Raw genomic sequence first — 8,417 nt, 5'->3', positions numbered from 1 at the left:
TTAGACACTGAAATTGAGGTGCTAATGGAGGAGGTTAGAGTAGAACACCAACAATCTATCCAACTAGAATTTGAGGATGCTGATGTCTAAGAAGTAACACTAAAGTTAGCTAAAGACATTGAAAATACAAATTTAGTTGACTCTAGTGTGATTGGTGTTGAGGAGGTCAAAATCATCAAGTTCATGTATTTGAGCTCGTTGGACCTCATTCCAAACACTTCTCTACATTATGTTCGGATGGTAAAAAGGGAATGGATCCTTACGAGCATAAAAAGGAGTCCAAGGAAGAGGTAGATGAGCCTTATATTTTTAAATTCTCAAGGCCGTTTAAGCAAGGTGACACTCCTCGGTCGAGAGCCAAAAAGTGACAATGATGATTGGGTAGCTGTTTTGAAAGTTAAACCTCGGGATGTTATTGAACTTCCTGATGAGGAAATAACATCAACTCCAGAACCGAATCTTCCATTCTAAGTTGAAGAAGTTGAAGTCCATTTGATAGATATGAATTTCACCACTGATGAGAATATAATCTTACATGATCCAAATGGGGATGTAATTGAAATGGTTGAACCCATTGATGATGGACTATTGATAGAGCATCAAAGGTTCGAAGAAGAATCTTCAGAAGACGAGTATGAAAATGAGGATGAAAATGAGAAGGATGATGAGGAAGAGTTTGAAGAAGAACTAGGGTGTTGATAAAAATGCACTACTATATTTTTATTGAGTTTTGTTTTTCTAGTAATCTGTGTGGTATGTTATAAGTCAAGTATCTATTTTGTAGTATAATCTATAGAGAATCAAATCAAATACCACGTTTGTAGTAATATAAATGGTATAGTACTCTTCTAGCTTACATTGTGTTGTGCCTCTTTTTACATTAGTCTGACTCTTTTTTTGTAGTCGTAGAATAATGTTTATTATCAACGTAATAGTGTTACCTGATTAATCTATCTAAATTCAGAATTAATTGGAGCCAAGATTGTTGTATTTTGGTCTAAAGAAGTTATCAAATTGAACAATTCAGTGAGTAGTTCAAGCATTGGATAGTGCAGGTATTTTTTATATTGTGTTATGTCTCTTTGTATCAATTTAATAATGTCTTTCTGATATTGTCTTTAGCAGAACATTTTATTTTGAAGCTTCATATACCATATGTTATTACCTTATAAAATTATTTCAGAAGGCATTCTACTAGGATTCTTCAATTGATAGTGCAGTGCGGATCCAATGGGAGCGTAAGACAACAAAAAGATAAACTGATTTTGTTAGAAAATAAAATCAAATAGGGTGCAACGGGACTCTATTCCAAATGATGTGTGGGAAAGTTGGTTGAGACTTTGAAAAGATCCTAAGTGTGTTGAAAAGTGAGAAATAAATGTAAAAAATCGTTGTGTTGGGAGCGGAGTTGGAACTGGGACTCACACATGTGGCTCTATCAATGTTGGGGAGCATCGCAAGAGACTTGCAAGATATTTCTCAGAAATATCTGATTCAGTTGTTACACTGTTTTGAATGTCCAAGCTTATTCTTTGTTAATAGTTGTTGTGAAATTGATTGAAGTTAGCTGATTTGAGTTTGAATATTGACCTTGTAAAGTGAGTGTGTAAAAATGGGAAAGTGAGGGCTTTCTTTTTTGGGGAAACGCAGAGTTCGCTAAAATGGTTTGTCCACCTCTTGAAATTAGATGCAGCAATATCCTTGCTTAACACGAGTAACATACCACGTAACAGATGAATCCTTAAAGCAGACCTCACAGGCGAATGTCAAGCAGACAATGAGCTTTGCATTTGACTAGCTCGTCAAATTCATAACATGTTATATTTTGGGGGAAAAGACCAGGAGGAAGATTGTATTCTCGTAGGAGATCTGGCAATGATTTTGTAGGTTTGCATCAGATTATTTAGCATGCTAGATGTTGCACAGAATATGAACTGAAAATGTGCATGAACTAATGGGTCACCATAACAACTAACTGTATTACCCTTTTTACAAATCCTTTAATATCACTATTGTATGGGAATGTGATTTATGCCACTCCAAAATCTGTACTTTTGGTTAGTTGTAGATTATGTTTTTAATCTGAATCCTTTGGTTTTTAAGGAAATCTCTAGTCGTTCATTTTTCAGATTCTTCCCTAATCAAGGATATCTTTAGTCTCTGTCATGTTGTTTAGAGTTAATCATTATCTTTTGTATGCTATTGCTGGCAACCTATGTAAGATATTTGGGTATGTATTTAGTCTGTAAAATATTATACAAGTATGGTGATATGTGAGTCCAGTTAGTAATACTTAAAGTAAGAGATTAAGTAATAAAATGTGAAGCTTCTGTTGTTCCACCAGATTGAGAATTGAACTGAATTACATTCCTAGGCTATTCTGGAGACTCTCCTTTTGTTGTACTCTTTTTTCATTGACTTAGCTTGTTTGGTTTAATTTTCCTTCTATAAAGCAGTAAAATGGAACTTCAGGACATGGTTTGTTGTACTCTTTTGTTGTCCTTTTGTTTTTTTACTGAACTTCTTTGATGAAGCAAACCACACGGGAGTTGTTTGGTTCCAAGGAGAATTCCATGTTCCATCAGTTATGCTTTTTAGCAAGAATGAATCAGTTTCTATCCAAAGTCTATTAAAACTAAGTTGAGAACAATAACGTAATGCCTCCAATTATGCCAGTGTTTCTGCCGCTATGTTCCTTGCCAATCTTCTTAATTGAATAACTTTTGTATAGGCTGTTAAAAAGGGTCGAGATCCAACACCAAGTGAGTTGCATTTGCACGTCCATACACATGGTAATGATGGAAAATCTTTTGTTGCTGAGAAATCCCGAATGGTACATGTAAGATAACTTTTTAAATAATTTTATTGGCTTTATTTTCATATATTTTTTCATTTTGTAAATCGAATGCTCAATATTATTTAGTCTTTCTATTTCACTAATTATTAACTCTTCTACAGGAAAAATATCAGGAGATATTACAACAACAAACACATACTCAATCTGATATTGATCAGTATAAAGCATATTATCAAGCCGCGGGAGGAGAAAAGAAAAGAAAAGTATATGATCTTGGATCTTAAGCAAAATGCTACTACGGGCCAAATCTTCATGACTCTTTTGGATCTGATGCTACATCGTCAGCAACACCTCCAAATGTTCAATCAACACCGACAGGGAATCTGGATGAGTTAGTGATGCGATTTATTCCTGCACTGACAAATTATATAGTTCCTGTAATCGTTGAGCGAGTACGTGAATTAGTTTCCTTACAATGGCATCAGCCAAATACTGATCGTACCAACCACCCATTAGAAGTGGCACCTACAGTCCCTACATCTTCTACTACTGCTAACATTGATGAGGTTCATGCATTGGGTTCTGATGATGACTGTAACTCTCTAGCCTTTTAGCCTACTTTGTTTGGACTTTATTGTTGGTCCTTGTGGATTTTTTGTACTTAACGATTCTGTTATATGCATTATGCTATATATTTTGGACCTTGTTAAATATATTGTTAATTTATATTAATATCAGTGACTTTTTATTAAGTGTATTTAATAAGTTTTATGTAATATGCTAGAACAGGGTACATTTAAAATAATAAATAAAAAGAATTTTAAAAAATTAGCAATATATTAAAAAAAATTAGTGACGGATACTTTACGTAGCTAAAATTATCGCGTAAAATTAAATCTTGCGACGAATTGGCGACAAAAAGTTTTGTTGCAAAAAGCAAGAAGAATTAGCTATAACACGACTAGCGACAGAAGATTTCGTCGCTATTAAGAACAAACGACGAATTTGTTATACATTGTAGCGACAAAACTCGTCAAAATAGCGACAAAAACAACCAATATAGCGACAGTTATTTTCATCGCTAAATTTTGCTATAGATATATTCCGTCGCTCGTCCATCGCTAACTCTGCGACGGTTTGATATTTTTTTGTCACTATGAGCCTAGCTACGAGCATTTTAGAGACCAACTTGAATCCGTCGCTAAACGACTGTAGCGACGGAAAATAGTAGTTTAGCAACGGAATACGGCCATCGCTAAACACTTTTTTTTGTAGTGCATACCTACAAAATACCTAAATGTCAATCAGAAGCATGCCAAGTGCGTAATACCATTCTTGGGAAGACAGATAGCGCCATACGCTACAAAACTCAAGCACGACTAAGGTGCAATAAATGACCTGCATCTTGAGAGCCATCCTACTCATATAACACTGCAAGCTACACGAGACCACAACACACGTACGGACAATCAAGCCATATCACAACCTACATGGCACAATAAAGTATTACATGGAATAGTTGACGACATAAATAACATCCCAGGCCTGAAGACTCCTCCGTAAACAACGCTATGCTGAAATGAACACATCTGACATGGTATAGAGCTCATATTCACATTTAGATCCATTCAAGGACCTCAAGCCGATTCTGATCGCACCGTACTAGGCTTATAACCTCTCAAGGATCCACAATAACCCTTTTTTCCATGACACACAATAATAGCCGTCAAATCCGGAACAAACATCCATAGTTCACAACCAAATGAATAGAGTGCTTTCCCGGCGTAAACTCTCACATTAGCAATAGTACCATAATCTCCATACTTGGTTTCAATCTTCAATTAATCAAGTGACTATATGTCACACTTATACGATCTTCCCATGGGATACGCTCCCACGACCTTCCTCACCAGGTAACAAGTCTGCATATCCATACCACCGGCCATACTAACATTGTGCAGCAAATCAGAAATCTTCAAATCAGTACACCAAGCCTCTTACACAGGACAACGATCTTAGGTGACGCTAAAGACAATACCAGCTTACTCTAAACATCTAAATTCTTCCCTGCTCATCCGAGATTTTGACATTCTTATCGACACCGAACTGCAACCTTGATCCTCAACTTCCAATTCCTATGCCGCTCACTACACCTAACATACCACTACGCGAGAGTACCAGAATTTCATCACAACTCCTGGGCCACTAATAGCATAAACACTTCGTCACCTAAAAACCTTCCACTTAGCTCATTTATGGAAAGCCATTGTAACACGTTACTGAATTCCCATAACCGCAGAAAAAACAAATCCTCAAGTAGTGGTCTAAACCACCATAACTCTTCCGGGATCCATCTGCACACAACCGGCCATAATACTCAAATGCCTCCAAATAAAATCAATTACGGCAGCTATCAACCCTCACATGTACTGCCACAAATCACATGTATAACTTAACACGCTGAAGGAACTGATCATTTCCACCATCATGCCATTTCAACCATCGCTAACCGATCTGACTTCTTCTAATTTACTATGGACTTGCCTTAAGAATAATAATAGATCCATTCAGGATATAATGAACCCAACCCGCACTCATCCTGGGTGACCTTATTTCACGAGGCCAGGTTGTCTCAAAACCCACGAACCATCTCATATCCTCCTCGTGCGCATATTCGCATCTTCAACTGGTACACCCATTCTGATAATTCCTCTATGAATCTGAAGTTATTTTCTCCCATTCCTCCAATGCTACACCACATACCGAAGATAACATAAAACACTCTGATTCTCTTTCATAATCTGCTGCAAGGCTCGATAATTAACCATACCACGGACCCGAAATCCTTCGGCATCACACTTTAAATTTTTGAATCCACTAGGACCGTTGTTGAGAGTCACCCACTCTGACTTGGTCCCGAATATAATCAACTCCAAGGCTCTGCTAGCACATGAACACCCTATCAAAGAAGCACCCGATGGAATCACTTTCCTTGTAAATCACATCTACACGAAGCATAAATCCTGAGTCTCCCCAAAGCCTGAACATGAATCGATAAGGCTAATTATAGCACACATTCCTCAAATCTCTTGCTCAAATTACCACTGATGTTCTCTTTCCTTAGTCGTAATAACCCACCAATATGCCGATAATCAGAAACCTCACAAGTAGACAACCATGGAATCCAATCGTAGGTGGTGGGGCTCGCCCACTTAGCTTGAAGTTACCATTACATAACCCTGGAACCTACCAAGATTCCTTATCCCCCATTAACATGGTCTTGCGCAATCAACTCGCCAAATTCCTCGAAATCCTTCTATTATCATTTCATGAACACTCTGAATCACTAGCCACGTTTACATATTCGACCTCTTACTGGATAGCTGGTAAAATTCTCTGTAGAAGCTTCATCAACACCATGCAACTGCTAACTTGCTCACAGGAGATAACCCACCTGTGGAAATTCCATGCTGACATCTTCCAACGATGTTGCTCTGGGTACAATTACTACAAAATCAATAAACCATCCTAAGCCTGTGCTCCTTCACCAATTGTACAAGTACGTTCACTCCTCATTGACATCACTAAAATTACGACAATACATCCCAACCCGAAGTCATGTGGCATTCTTCTTCATGTCCAGCAAACTCCTTTCTGTCGCATCCAATCTTCCCCCAGTATAGTAGCCAACATTCCAAATTAAGTCTGTAGACCTAGTCATTGTCCATTACGATTCCTAATTTTCCCTAAACTTCCCTCCAGGCGTGTGGCTATCCTACCACAAAACCCCCATGTTACTCCGCCTCTCTCCCACTTTGGTTTAACCCTCTCCTTTAAGCAACTTCCCAACTTCTGCCCTTCATACATAACCTACTAGTAACTCAACCACCGCGAGACTCCCTTCCGCCATGTCCTTCTTCATCTTTCACTTCCTAGTTGTTGCCTTAAATCAATATTCGTCTCTGTAGCACTTGAACTAATAGATCGTTACTAACTTTTAGCCACTCTGAAGATCATCTTTCTCGAGTCATCAACACTAGAAACACTTATTCGATCCTGAACCTCTACACACCGCGATCTCTGATAGCCCGTTCCCCGATACCATTCCACAATACCATGCCCTAAAGGCGAATTGAAGAAGACCATAACACTAGCGAACTTAATGCCTTCAAACAAAGACAATGACACCATAGTGCCAATGAGAATTCCACCACGCTCGAAAATACCAAGTCTTGTTACTCCATCAACCCAAACCTGAACATTCACTGTCTGGCTGTCATTCCTTCTCCAGAACTAAATGCTGAACCTCTAAGCCGTGAACTGAGAAATCCTCCTTTCAAGTCATACCTGTTGCGATCCATAAATAAGCACCCTACCATTACATCAATACCGTGAGATAACAACTCATGAATCATCATAACAACCAGTGCCCAACTTTAAAACCATAGGAATTACTAATACTGATCTGAAATGACAGAACAGCCTTACGCAAGGTGACGACAATAGCCCAAGCAATTACGCAGGGAGAAACATCCTGCACCACATCTGTAGTACCATCAAAATTCCTCGATTCCTAATTGATAACAAACGCTCACGTCGCATAAGATTGAATAGGAAAGAAATAAAGGAACAAGCCTCAAAGGAATCAAATTGCACGATGAGGGATCAAAAAGGGAAGTGCTCCTAATAGCCATGTAGCGTCTCGAAGATACGAACAGACGTCTCCATACCGACCCGCAAGACTCTACTAGACTTGCTCATGATTTGTGAGGCCTAAGTGAACCTAGTGCTAGGATACCATGTTGTCACGATCCAAAATCCATTAATGGTCGTGGTGACGCCTAACACCGCTGTCACGTAAGCCAACAATAATTAATTAACTTAATTACTTATTTTTGTATTTTGAAATCACAATTTCCTTCAATTAAATAGTAAAAGATAGAACTTACAAAGTAAATGATAATATTTTCGCAACTAAAATACTGAACAACCCATAATCACTCCCAAAACCCGGTGTCACAAGTGCATGAGCATCAACTAGGGAGTAAAATAAAATACAGCATATGTCTGGAATACAAATTAGACAGGAAATATAAATAACTCTAAAGGAGACTCTACTGGTTGTGGATCGTAATATGGAATGCAGCTCACCTAAATCCCCGCATTAATCACACATCTGTGCCCACAAGGCCACTAGACATATATGTGCCTGCACAAAAATATGTAGCAAGTATAGTATGAGTACGTAAATCAACGCGTACCCAGTAAGTATCCAATCTAACCTCAAAAAAGTAGAGATGAGGGGTCGACTATGACACTTACTATGGGCCTATAATAAAATACCGATATTATAATTAAGCATGGATTGTATAAAATAATTGAAAACTCAATAACAAGAAGTAAGTAAACAATTCTTATTAATACGAAATTTTTAAATTTATTTTCGTCATTTAACAATTTATATCTCAAGCCAATGAAGCAATATCAATTATTATTAGTTCCAAAGATTTATCATGCGCAAATCATGCTGAGGTCGTATGGCCTGATCTAACATATAAATATAAATTGTGCACTACCGAAGGCCGAACGACACGAACCATAGATGCATCTATCTGCTACC

At 37.9% G+C, this 8,417-nt stretch overlaps 1 pseudogene; it reads left to right on the top strand.

The window, feature by feature from the left end:
- The first annotated feature begins 501 nt into the window (after nt 1-501).
- Nucleotides 502-3,411, top strand: LOC104220055 (uncharacterized; annotated as a pseudogene).
- Nucleotides 3,412-8,417: the final 5,006 nt, after the last annotated feature.

This window comes from Nicotiana sylvestris, chromosome 5 (genome assembly GCF_000393655.2).
Source record: "Nicotiana sylvestris chromosome 5, ASM39365v2, whole genome shotgun sequence".
Classification (NCBI taxonomy): Eukaryota; Viridiplantae; Streptophyta; class Magnoliopsida; order Solanales; family Solanaceae; genus Nicotiana; species Nicotiana sylvestris.
The sequence above is the reverse complement of the archived record's forward strand: the minus strand, read 5'-3'. Positions and strand labels throughout refer to the sequence as shown.